Below are 14,069 nucleotides of genomic sequence, written 5' to 3'. Positions count from 1 at the left end.
GTGACAGCATGAAGCTACAAATTGAAAATTCCATACCTGATTTCATACAATGAACCACAGCAAAAATTCAGGTTCACTAAGATCTCATACAAGATTCTCTCCACGCTGTGGGAATGAGGGATATAGGAAACAATAGTGAGTTTCATATCTGCACTCTAATCCCACCCCCAGAGTTTCCTTCTGTCTGTACAAATACACTTAAATCTGAAAAAGTCAGAGGTTTGAAATACTCCCTATGTCAAGGACATTTGTTAACCCTTAGCACCTTGGCATTTTTTATTGTATCTGACTAGTTAAAATTACTTATTGGGGTGATTTTTAAGAATTTCTTTCTTGCTGGTTTGCAAGCTTTATAAGGATGGACAGACTATTTCCCAGAGAAAAAGATACACTGTGTGTGGTAAGTGAATCAGTGGACAAGGATTCTTAATTTTTCATCCATCCATTATCTAGGTCCATACACCCACGCGTTCATCCATCTACACATCTATGCATTCGTTTAGTACCACCCACACTCACATGACAAAAACTTGGAAGAACTGCTATGAATTGGTCCTGAGGACATTCAGCGACTGTGCCATGCCTTTAAAATATGTTACTAGGTGCACTTCTATGCCGTGTGAGAGCACGGGCAAATAGGAAAACATGTAGGTTATCTGAGGAGAATGTTGAGGTGTCAAAACCACTAATTTAACTGGTGTTTTCAATCAAGAGATGGGGCAGGGTAGTGGACTGTCCATGGTGACCTGGAAAAAATTCAACTGGGAAGATGCTATTGGTGAGTGGTAGCAAGTCTGATGGACAGGAAAGCTGAGAGTGTGCAAGGCTCTCAGTTTCTGAGATGTACTATAGTCTGTAAGCTGTGTACTTCATATCCCAGAGAAGGCCATCAGCTCTTGACCTTTCAGATGGCTACCTGCTGGCAGCCCCTAGTTTGCCCATGTTAGCCCAAGCCTCTTGCCTACATGTTTGCCTTTGTTTTTATGGCAAGGAATTGAGCCCAATCATTTGAGTTGGACCCTTGATCTCTTCTATGCACCCCAATCCCTGTATTCTTAAACTCAGGGGGGGGGGTTGTACAGATGAAATCCTCATCACACTGACAAAATACCTGATGGAAGCAACCTAAGGGAGGTAAGGCTTGTTTTGACTCACAGTTCAGAGTGCATCCATCATGGCAGCCAGAATTTGTGGGTGCTGGTGATGTCATATGGCAAGAACTAGAGAGTTGATTAGAAGCTTGGCTAAGAGCGCCCCTCAAGATCTCATCCACAGTGACCCTCTCCTTCCCCAGATGTGCCTCCTACTCTCAAAATTTATAACCTTCTGTATTAGTCAGGGTTCTCTAGAGTCACAGAATTTATGGATAGTCTCTATACAGTAAAAGAATTTATTGATGACTTACAGTCGGCAGCCCAATTCCCAACAATGGTTCAGTCGCAGCTGTGAATGGAAGTTCAAGGATCTAGCAGTTACTCAGTCTCACACGGCAAGCAGGCGAAGGAGCAAGAGCTAGACTCCCTTCTTCCAATGTCCTTATATTGTCTCCAGCAGAAGGTGTAGCCCAGATTAAAGGTGTGTTCCACCACACCTTTAATCCCAGATGAAAGGTGTAGCCCAGATTAAATCTCCTTAAACTCGGAGATTTAATCTTCTGGAATCCATAGCCACTATGTCTCAAGATCTCCATACCAAGATCCAGATAAGGATCTCCAAGCCTCCAGATAAGGGTCACTGGTGAGCCTTCCAATTCTGGATTGTAGTTCATTCCAAATATAGTCAAGTTGACAACCAAGAATAGCCACTACACCTTCCAAACAGCATCAAGAGCTGGAGAGCAAATGTTCAAACATATAAGCCCATGGGAGACATTTTTTATTCAAACCACAGCATGAGCCTTCCACTAGAAGATGATGTCATCCCTATTAGAATTAAGAAGCCTGAGGGTGTGAGATCAGGAGGGCTGACCCACCCTCTTGCCAGCTCAGCACTCAGGACAGCAGGCCTATACTTCACCTGGGCAGCACAGTAGAGCTAGCTCCAGTGGTGTGGGCATTGGTGAACTGGCTCAAGGGCATGAGTCTGCGAAAGCTGGCCCATCCGTAAAATCTGTGGAATTGGGTAAGCTAGCCAGAGTAGTGCTGGAGACCTCATTCTGGTGGTGTGAGATAGCTGGCAGACTGACAGATTCGGTTGGCTCACACCAACATCTACCCCATCTATGATCTGATGGGGCACACGAAGGGGATGGTTCCACAGATCCAAAGCTGCAGGATCTTCATGATACGGGGCAAAAATAGGATATCTGAGAGGAGTCTCAGTAAGGATCCAGTATTGACAGTGCAGCAGAAGCCGGAAGCCTCCAACCAGACCAATGACTCATGGTAACAAACATTTGTAAATAAAGAAGTAGGGACAAAATAGTATCCCGTGAGACACAGTGACGCACTACAGCTTCTATCATGAGATGCTTGGGGAGTTTGTTGTTGTTGTTTTGTTTTTTATTTGTTTTTTTTTTTTTAATTTTCTTTTGGGGGCAGGTTGCAAAGGCAGAGGGATGGGAGGATACATGGATTGGGGAGCATGATGTGAAAGAATTGAAGAAAGAAACTGGGTCCACCAAGGCTGCAGCTTCACTCTTAGGTCTTCTAGCTGTGTGGATGCCTCCCAGCCCAGCCTGGCCTGAACTGGGACTCAGTTATGACTCTCTGATCCAGCTGGCTTTCAGATGGTAAATGCCATTTGTTTCTTCTCTCAGGATCCCCATTCTCCATGATACATTTTAATCTCATATACCTGCTGAACAATTCCCTATCCTTCAGGAACTTTGGGAACTGGGCTTCAGCTCCCACAGCGAGGCGTCCCTTCCTCCACATTCCCATAAAACTGTACCTTCATCTGCAGTGAGGAACTCTCTGTGGTGCCGGTCTTCACCATTTATCTGTGAGTCCCCAAAGTCGGTGCTATGAGCTTTATCTTTGTTGCTTTCACACATGCAGTAGTGGAGGTACACAGTAGGCACTCAATAAATACGGCATTAAAGAGTTTCCACCAAGCTGCAGTTTGCTTAAGCTTTGCCACTCCCCCAAATGCATATTTTTTTCCTTATGCACTAGAGGATGCTGGGTAGATCAGCATAATATTGTGAAGACCTGGAAGAGAAGAAGAGAAACTGCTGGTGGATGGTGGATTTGGAGTTTTGTTATCCAACTGATGTTGCTGCTAGGAGTCGCTGCACTCTGTATCTGCCAGGGGCCAGACAAGAGAATGAGAAAGTTGTGAGGGGAATATGATGGGAATGGCAAATTGGGGGAAAGTTCAGTTGGCAAAAGCTGAGACCTGCAGCCTACAAGCCCCTCATTTACATTAGATTAGCAGGGGAAAGATGAAGGGGCCGCCACAACAATTCCTTCCTGCCGCATGAACTTCTCATTTATAAAAATATTGATCCCACTTCTTTGGACATAATTGATTAATTATATTTTGTGAGAGAAAAATCGTTTCCAGGTCTCTGCAGGGCTTGCCTGGCCTCATCTCACAATGTCCCATTCCCTCAACTATTGATACCTTATTTTTCAAGACTGCAGCTCCTCCCTCTCTGGACAGGGAATGGAGTTTAAAAGATGGCATGAATCTGTCTCTGAGAACTTGGGAGTTTAGGAAAAGCCATAGCCTAAGTGTGGAACAGTAGGGTGAGGATCTTAGAGATGAGAATGTAGGAGCCATCCAACATAGAAGTCTTACAAACCGGCAACAATTGCATTTCTGGAGAGGAGGCTGAGGAAGGAACACCTCCAGAACTGCTTTTCTAGTGATTAAGTGCCCAGTATCCACTCTGATGGTTAGAAGCATATAGAACAAAGACGACGACGACAATGACAACAACAACAACAACAACAACAACAACAACAACATCCAAAGTGAAAATGGTTTTCTATTGCCACATCTCATTAAGAAGCCACTGTTAATGGATGCTTTAAGTATATATCTCTAAGTATACAATCTTATGTATAACACTTTCTGACATCACACTCGCTCTTCTCACTGCTGCACAGCCTCTCTTTTGCTCACTATGAATGTTGTATAATTTCCTATTATGACCTTTTAATTTTTATTACATTTTATTTACTTATTTGTGTGTGTGCACATGCACACACATGCTTATAAGCCGTGGCTCCCATGTGGAGGTCAGAGAAGACATTCTGTGTATTGGTTTTCTTCTTCCACTGTGTGGACTCCAGGGATTGGAGAATCCAGGCCATCGGGCTTGGTGGCAAATGCCTTTTCACATCAAGCCATCTCACTGGCATGGCTTTTATGCCTTAAACATGTCTTAAAATAGATGGCTAATATTTTGTTATGGATTTGTACAGCAATATCCTCAAATAGTTCCCTGTGGTTGGATAATTAGGGTATTTATAGTTTTCTTGTTTTGCTACTAAAATAACCACACAATTGATATTGTTGTATATGAAGTTCTGAGGATCTCTCTAAGTACTCCCAAAGGCTATATTTTCTAGAGAGGAATTGCTTGAATAAAGACTATTTGTATTCTTCAAGATTTTGATATATTCATAAAGACTGCGTCCAACAGATATGCATCGGTTTGCTCTTCTCTAAGATCTGACTCTTTTTTTTTTTTATCGATGTGAAGGGATGAACTCGTTTAAAAAGTGAACTTTAAAGTTCGAGGAAATGTCTTACTGTTTTCCTTGTGTTTCTCTTTATAAATGCTTAATTGAAATGCAGCTGGATGACTCCATGCATTTAACTCTGGGAGAAACTGCTCAACTGTTCTGCAAAACCACAGTGCTCTTCACTCCTGGCTCCACGCCACTCACTTCCATAGCACTAGCGAGCACTCTCAGCTCCTCACAGCCCTCTCCAAACACAGTATGCTTGCTCTGATCCTTCCCCATTTAAATATCGGATTGTCTTTTCACTTGTAGGTTGAAGATGTTTTTAATAAGTTTACATGTAAATTCCTTAGTATATCAATTATTTGAAAATGTTACTTTCTCTCAAACTGAGTTGTATAGTTCTACTTTCCTGAGAATATTATTGTGTGTGTGAGCATGTGTGAGAGCATGCGCACATGCATGGAGTATATGTGATTTGTTGACGTGAGGTGTCCTCCTTAATCAAAGATGGGGTTTCTTGATGAAACTGGAATTTACCAATTCGACTGGGACCCTTCTGTCCCTGTCTCCCAGTGCTGGGATTTAGCTGTGCTTGGTCACATAGGACTTTTTATATGTGTACTGGCGATCTGAACTCATGTCACCATGACTGTACAGCAAGTACTTGAAAAGCAGAGCTGAGTCCCTGGTCCTTCTGATGGCTGCCTCTGGAGCATACTTGTTGTTTTTTTTCCCGCATGTTTGTTTATTTGGAACAGAATCTCAGTAATTCAGATTGTCCTGAAAGTGACTATTCGATGCAACCTGGCTTCGAACTCATGCGACTCCTCCTGCCTCACTTTCCCAAGTGTTGGGATTATTGGTATGAGTCGCCAAGTCTAACTGTAGTGGCAATTCCTGGTTGTCAACTTGACTATATTTGGAATGAACTACAATCCAGAATTGGAAGGCTCACCAGTGACCCTTAGCTGGAGGCTTGGAGATCCTTATCTGGATCTTGGTATGGAGATCTTGAGGCATAGTGGCTATGGATTCCAAAAGATTTAATCTCCGAGTTCAAGGTCATCTGGGATTAAAGGTGTGGTGGAACACACCTTTAATTTGGGCTACACCTTCTGCTGGAGACAAGGACATTGGAAGAAGGGAGTCTCGCTCTTGCTTTCTTGCCTGCTTGCCGTGTGGGACTGAGTAACTGCTAGATCCTTGGACTTCCATTCACAGCTGCGACTGAACCATTGTTGGGAATTGGGCTGCAGACTATAAGTCATCAATAAATTCCTTTACTATATAGAGACTACCCATAAGTTCTGTGACTCTAGAGAACCCTGACTAATACACCGACTCTTTGTAACATACAGAATTTAAAGTTTGATGACGTCCAGTTCATTAATTTTTTTGTGTCATTTTTTTCCACTAGAGAATGTTTTATTGGCCTCTGTAACAGAACCCACACAGTCAAGACTTTACATATTTAATACAATGAGTTACCATGTACAAATGGAAAAATATGTTTAGAGTTTAAAGTTTGTAGAACAGCATGGATGTTCATTTCGGTAAACGTCAACTCAACAAGGTAACCTAGGATACCTTTTTCCAAAGTTGACAGCATTGCTAAAGTTTTCCAAAATTCAAATATAAGGAGACCAGCAATATGTGTTATATATTTTCTGGGTTCACAGTCACATGAACAATACTTACAGAGAGATTCAGCAGACACCATTTTAAAAAAGGAGTAAAAACAAAATTTCTCCAATGTTTTTTGATGTCTTTGAAGAAACTGTAGCCTTCATCCTGATTTTTGACACAACTCCTGGGGAGATGAGAACAATGTCTCTTCTCTCAGACAGGGAACCAAGGACAGACCAAAGTAACAATATCACCTAAGTCCAACTTGGTGAAACAATGGGTTTATTGGCATTACTTACAGGTGTATTGGTAAGGGCTTCATGGAGGGACAGAGAGGACTTTAAGACAGCTGCATCACCAAAGCCCACCCAGCGTGAGTGACAGCTCACCAAATCGAGAAACCCGGAGCTCACTGCACAGCTTACAGGCAGCTCAAACAGTTGAAGAGTCTTCTCTGCAGATAGCTCTATTCGTCTGAGCCTTGACCAGATCACTGGGCTGCTCTCTGCTTATTCTAGGCAGCTTGGCTAATCTTTGTACTTGGCTAATCTTGGTGACTCAGCTGGTCTGACTCTCTTTTAGACAACTCAGCTTGTTAGAGAGTCTTCTGGGCAGGTTGACTGATCTGTGAGTGACTTCCAGCACTTCCTACTGCTTATATCCACTCTTGGGGAGGGAAGGGCCTAGTGAATCCTACCAGTTTCAAGGGACTTCCTGAAGCTCTTTTGACCTGTTTACTTCTTGTGTTTATGACTCTCCTTCCAAGATAGAAGGTTAACCTCAGAGGAGACTCCCACATGAGTCCAAATCAGGCAGGTTTGCTTGTTTTCTTCTAGCAGTTTGATGCACTCAGCTCTCAGACTAGGTCAGCTGAATTCAAAGTGCAGGCCCAGGCTGTATATTCTCATGGTCCTTCTTATGAATTTTACCCTCATCTGCTTTGCTCATTTTCTTACTAGGCTATTTTTTGTTTTCCTTATTGATTTAAAAAAAATCGATGAATGAAATGCTTGTACTTTGTTTTATTTGCTGAAGTTTAGGTTTTTGGTTTTAATTTTGCCTAATAGTTTTAGTTACTGTAAAAAAAATTATTTTTACAAGTTGCTTTATAGCCAGACAACAGGGTCTTGGGTCCTGGGTCCTGGCATCTCTGGTTGACTTTGTGGTAATGCAATGGAAATGTGGCTAGTTACAATTTCCTGGAAAATAAATGAGGAAGAACTGGGGAAGGACGGGCATTCAAAGCTGTCATTAGGAAACCAAAGTTTAGCATCAGGCATCTTCTGGTTCAGATTCCTCCTTCTGATATTTATCACTTCAGTGACTTTGAACACTTTTATTCTTGCTCATCTGTAAACGTAGTATGATAATAGCTATCTCTTAAAGTCACTGTAATGACCCTCTGGGGGCCTGTGGCACTGAGAATGTAGCTGTAGTCTGTTTTCTGTTACTGTAACAAAATACCTGAGATTAGGTAATATCTGCAGAATAAAGATTTATTGGTCTCATAGTTCTTGATATTAGCATCTGCTTGTGTTTAGGGAGGGTTTCTTGCTTCACTATAACATAGCAGAGGTATGCATCATTTGCTGGGACAGAACAAGCATGCCAACTCGGGTTTCCCTTCCTTTTCTTATAAAGCCACTGGTGCCCTCATAAGAGACCCATTCTCAAGATCCCACCTAGCCCCCAGTGTGCATAACATGAATGCGAGGGTTTCTGGATTAAGTTTTCAACAGAGGGACTGAGGGGTCACATTCAAACCTTGTCACAACTCATTAATAACTTAAAACTATTTCTTCTAGAAATTCTGGGGGGTTGCATGGTGGTCACTTAACATCCATGATGTATGTATGTATGTATGTATGTATGTATGTTATGTATTTTAAAAGAAGGGTATTTGATTGACTGATATCTCAGTCAATGACATGGCAGCAAGGCCATCCCGGTGTGAGGCTGTGTCTATTCTGCAGCCTGTGAAAGGCTGTGTTGGGCACTAAAGATGGTAACACTGCCTTTAGCACATGGTGGTGCTGGAGCTGAGACCTTCTCTGATGAACAATGCCCTTAAAGAGATGTGTCTTCTGTGTTTGCTAGGCGCCGACATAGTCTCACAAGAGACAGCTACATCTGGGTCCTTTCAGCAAAATCTTGCTAGTGTATGCAATGGTGTCAGCGTTTGGAAGCTGATTATGGGATGGANCCNTGGNTATGGCAGTCNNTAGATGGTCCATCCTTTCNTNACAGCTCCAAACTNTNTCTCTGTAACTCNTTCCATGGGTGTNTTGTTCCCAATTCNAAGAAGGGGCANAGTGTCCACACTTTGGTCTTCATTCTTCTTGAGTTTCATGTGTTTAGCAAATTGTATCTTATATCTTGGGTATTCTAAGTTTCTGGGCTAATATCCACTTACCAGTGAGTACATATTGTGTGAGTTCTTTTGTGATTGGGTTACCTCACTCAGGATTACGCTCACAGTCAGCTATTGGATGGATCACAGGGCCCCCAATGGAGGAGCTAGAGAAAGTAACCAAGGAGCTAAAGGGATCTGCAACCCTATAGGTGGAACAACAATATGAACTAACCAGTACCCCCCAAAGCTCATGTCTCTAGCTGCATATGTATCAGAAGATGGCCTAGTCGGCCATCAGTGGAAAGAGAGGCCCATTGGTCATGCAAACTTTATCTGCCTCAGTACAGGGGAATGCCAGGGCCAAGAAGTGGGAGTGGGTGGGTGGGGGAGCAGGGGGGGGGGGGAGTGGGTGGGTGGGGAAGTGGCTGGTTGGGGGAGTGGGTGGGTGGGGGATCGGGTGGGGGACTTTTGGGATAGCATTGGAAATGTAAATGAAATAAATACCTAATTTAAAAAATAAATAAAATAAAAAAATAATAGATCATAAAAAAAAAGAGATGTGTCTTCTGAGCCACATTAGGCTCACAACACCCAAGAAAGAAATCAGACCTCTAGCAAAGGGTGCCAGAGAAGTCATTCATTTCTGCTCCTTTTGGAGAGAAAATACTTGTGCTCATAGGGCAGCCCTCTGTTCTTCAAGAAGACTTATTATTTTTAGATACCAACAAGGTACAACTATAACTACAACACAGAGGACTGGTAAGTACAAATGGTCACTTGAGACCAACTCATCCCAACACTCGTCAGACGGAGAAAGTAAGCACTAGTCTTAGTCCTTTTGTCTTTTTCTCCCATGAGTCTTTAGAGGAGAAGGCACGTATCTGATGAGACAATGTTCACATCAGTGCTCACAAAGAAGGAAGGCAGGACGATTTCACACCACACTCACTTATTAACATGGATGGAAAGGACCCCAACACATGGTTATCAAAAGGGAATCCGGCAGCACGTTCAGCAGATCACATGTCATGTCCTGGCGGGACTCATTTCAGGATGTGAGTCTGGATGCCGTTAGAGAAGCAATTAATAAAATTCACTCCACCAGAAGATTAAAGGGGAAATAGCTTGAAGTAGTTCCAGTGTATGTAGAAAGGCTGCTAAAATGTATTAGCGAGAGATGAATGAGGAAATTCTCTTCAGCTTGTTCTGAATTCTTCTAGGAAACATCATGTCTCACAGGAAATTGGGGAAAGCATCTCTTTTAAGATCAAAACCGAGGAGATGCTATTTACAATTGCTGCTTTTATTCAGCATTACGCTGGCAGTCCCAGACAGCTTAGTAAAGTAAGGAAATAAATAAAAGCCATAATGTTTGAGAAGAAGAAAATCATTGACACTTTCAGGTGATATGATTATTTACATAGAAAACACGAAAGAACCCACAGATAAGTTATTGGCAGTAATAGTGGCCACCTCTGCTCTTTCACACAAGTGTAATACAGGAAGGTAAATTGTGTTTATAGTAAACCAGCCACCAATGGGCAGAATGTGCAATAAATAGATGCCATTTGTAATAGCACATATAAGGAAATCTAAATCTAATGGTTTGTAAGACCTTTAAGGAAAAAATGATAGATTGTTATTGGAAGAAGTTAACGGAATCATGGAAGGATATTTTACACTTGTGAATAAGAAGGCTCCATTTCATAAAGCTGCTGGCTCCTTGCAAGTTACTCCAGACCCAGGCTGCTCCCCTTAAGAGCCTGGTGGGGTTTCTGTGTGTAGAATTTGATGCTAATATTAAATTTTATGGAAGATTAAAGGTTACAAATATTTAGAAGGCCAATAAAGAAGGAAAACGAGAGAAATGCTCCACCTTGTTCAAAACTGGCAAAAGCTGCATTGGTTAAATTTTGGGAAACCCACGTTAGTTACAGCAGTGTAGCCTGTGTATCCTTTTCTCACACGGTACACTGCACCAGACTTGGGCAGGGTAGATATCTACATCAGAAATGTAAGACCCTTTAAGAGATGATACTGGACAATAGCCAGGTGATTCTACATCAGAAGGCCGGGTCTTAAAAACAATACATCAAAAGGGAAGATGAGAAATTTGATTACTTAATTAATAAAAACAAATGGGATTACATGAAATAAAAATGATTCTGCACAACCATGGAAACAATCACCAGAAAAATTCTCTGCCAAGTATGCACTAGACTGGGGATTAACATCCATGATAGATAAAAACTACAAAAATTATACAGGTCCATCAAACAAATCAGTCAACCATTGGGCTGATGAGCTGAAAAGACAGTTTTCTGAAGAAGAAACACAAGGGGCTGGAGAGATGGAATGGCAGTTAAGAGTGCATGCTGCTCTTGCAGAGGGCACATATTTGGTTCTCAGCACCCACACTGGACAACTCACAGCTGCATGTAACACTGGTGCCAGGGGATCCAGAGCATGTGTGGCCTCCATGGACACCTACGCTCACACATACACCCCCATACATACAATTAAAAATTACAATGATCCTGTAGAGATCATGTCTCTAGCTGCATATGTAGCAGAAGATGGCCTAGTCAGCCATCATTGGGAAGAGAGGCCCCTTGGTATTGCAAACTTTATATGCCCCAGTACAGGGGAACGCCAGGGCCAAGAAGTGGGAGTGGGTGGGTAGAGGAGCAGGGCAGGGGGAGGGTATAGGGAACTTTTGGGATAGCATTTGAAATGTAAATAAAGAAAATACCTAATAAAAAGATTATAATGATCGAAACAAGTGGAGAGGAAGCACAAGTAGCCGATACATGCTCAAAAGGTGTTCAAAATCCTGAGCTACTGGAGAACTAAAAATTGAAACTGCTTTGGCACTCCTCACTCCAATCAGAATGTGTGTCATCCAGAAAGAAGTGACCCAGTCCCCACGTGGAGTGACCCATGGTGCTGGCCACATAACATGGCAGAAGATGGCCTTGTTGGACTCAGTGGGAGGAGAGGCCCCTGGGCCTGAGGGTGTTCAGTGCCCTAGTGTAGGGGAGTGCCAGGACAGGAGGATGGGAATGGGTAGGTAGGGGAGCACCCTCATAGAGGCAGGAGGAGGGGGATGGGATGGGGGTTTCCGAAGGAAAGGGGAGAGCTGGAAAGGGGAAAACATTTGAAATGTAAATAAAGAAAATATCCAAGAAAAACAAAACAAAACAAAAAAACAAAAACAAACAAAAAAGACAAAATAAATTTTAATAAAGGCAAAACAACAACAACAACAACAACAACATAAGTGACAACAAAGGCTGGTCGAGATGTGAGACAAGGCTCTTCATCCACTGCTGGCAGTGTGCAAACTTGTTACAGACGCTTGAAATATCAGTACGGAGGCTCCTCAAACAACATGAGAATAGAGAGAGACACTGTGATCTAGCTTCACAGCTGTCGGGCTTATGCCGAAAGGACTCGATCCTACTACAGCAATACTTGCACATCTATGTTTATAGCCACGCTGTTCATAATAGTCAGGAAAAGGACCCAGCCTAGATGCCCATCCACAGAAAACGTGACACGTCTATCCAATGGAGTCTCATGGTGCCACCAAGAAAAATGAGATGATGACATTTTTAAGACAATGGATAGATTAGGAAATGATTAATTCAAGTAACTCAGATTCTGAAAGAAAAATGCTGCATATTTCTCTCTTATGCATGGGCTAGGTTCTCATTTTTTATATGTGTGCATATGTGTGTTTGTGAGCATGGGCATGCATAGGTCATAAAAGAAGAAGGGGGGCCTTGTGAGGGGAAAAGAGGAATTACAGAGGGGGAGGAACACAGAACCAATGAAGGGAGAAAAGGCACAGCCGAGAAAGAGCAAGAAGATGGGGAGCAGAGTGGGAGGGGCTCAACACAGTGTGGTGAAAATGCCATCATGGTACACTAATTGAAAAACAAATGTGAAAGAAATGTAATCCATTGCTTGCTCATCAGAAGAGGAGGTCTGGATCTGCATTAGTGCAAACAACATTTTCAAAGAGAAATTCATCATGAGTGATTAGAAAGGGCCTCTTGGCCATGGCACTAGGAGCAATTCTTCAACATGATCTACCACATGATCTCTCTCTCTCTCTCTCTCTCTCTCTCTCTCTCTCTCTCTCTCTCTCTGTGTGTGTGTGTGTGTGTGTGTGTGAATTACTCATGATAAAGAAGAAACATATCAAGTAGATACTGATGAAATTTCAGGGAGATGAGTGGTGGGCACTGCACACTTGTCATCCCAGCATCCCTTAAGCTGCTGAGGAGGGCCTTGAGTTTGGGCTAGCTTGGGTTATATATGTAAAAGAGGGAAGGGGAGTATCAATCTCTTTAACCATGATGGGAAAAATGTAACATACTTCTCTCAGGAACTGGTAGGCAAAACATGAAAATTACAAAACTGTAGAAAGTCTGAATAATAAAATTTGAAAGTTTTATACTAATAGACATAATATGTACTTTTGCAGGTAAACACACTAAAGAATATAAAAATTATTTTCTAAAGCCTATAGACAATGATAAACATGACTAAATACCAAGGGTACCATATTCTTTGTATCAGTGTCATGTAGTTATAAGCCAGGAAAAACATATCTTAGAATATAATAACACAATAGAAGATCATTTGTGTGCGAAGAAAAGGGAACACAATGGAATCAGAAAAACATTTTATTTAATTTAAAATTTTTTCTTTAGGTTTTTTCTTCATTTACATTTCCAATGCTATCCCAAAAGTCCCCCATACTACCCCCCACTCCCTTACCCACCCACTCCCACTTCTTGGCCCTGGCATTCCCCTGTACTGAGGCTTATAAAGTTTGCAAGACCAATGGGCCTCTCTTTCCACTTATGGCCCACTAGGCCATCTTCTGCTACATATGCAGCTAGAGACACGAGCTCTGGGGGGTACTGGTTACTTCATATTGTTGTTCCACCTATAGGGCTGCAGACCCCTTTAGCTCCTTGGGTACTTTCTATAGCTCCTCCATTGGGGGCCCTGTGATCCATCCAATAACTGACTATGATCATCTACTTCTGTGTTTGCTAGGCTTCTGTTTGTTTTTCACAAGAGACAGCTATATCAGGGTCCTTTCAGCAAAATTTTGCTAGTGTATGCAATGGTGTCAGCATTTGGAGGCTGATTATTGGATGGATCCCTGGGTATGGCAGTCTCTAGATGGTCCATCCTTTCGTCTCAGCTCCAAACTTTGTCTCTATAACTCCTTCCGTGGGTGTTTTGTTCCTAATTCTAAGAAGGTGCAAAGTGTCCACACTTTGGTCTTTGTTCTTTAGTTTCATGTGTTTTTCAAATTGAATCTTGTATCTTGGGTATTCTAAGTTTCTGGGCTAATATCCACTTGTCAGTGAGTACATATCATGTGAGTTCTTTTGTGATTGGGTTACCTCACTCAGGATGATGCCCTC

The sequence above is a fragment of the Mus caroli genome, chromosome 7 (assembly GCF_900094665.2).
Source record: "Mus caroli chromosome 7, CAROLI_EIJ_v1.1, whole genome shotgun sequence".
In the NCBI taxonomy this organism is placed as follows: domain Eukaryota; kingdom Metazoa; phylum Chordata; class Mammalia; order Rodentia; family Muridae; genus Mus; species Mus caroli.
This window is presented reverse-complemented; position numbering follows the sequence as displayed.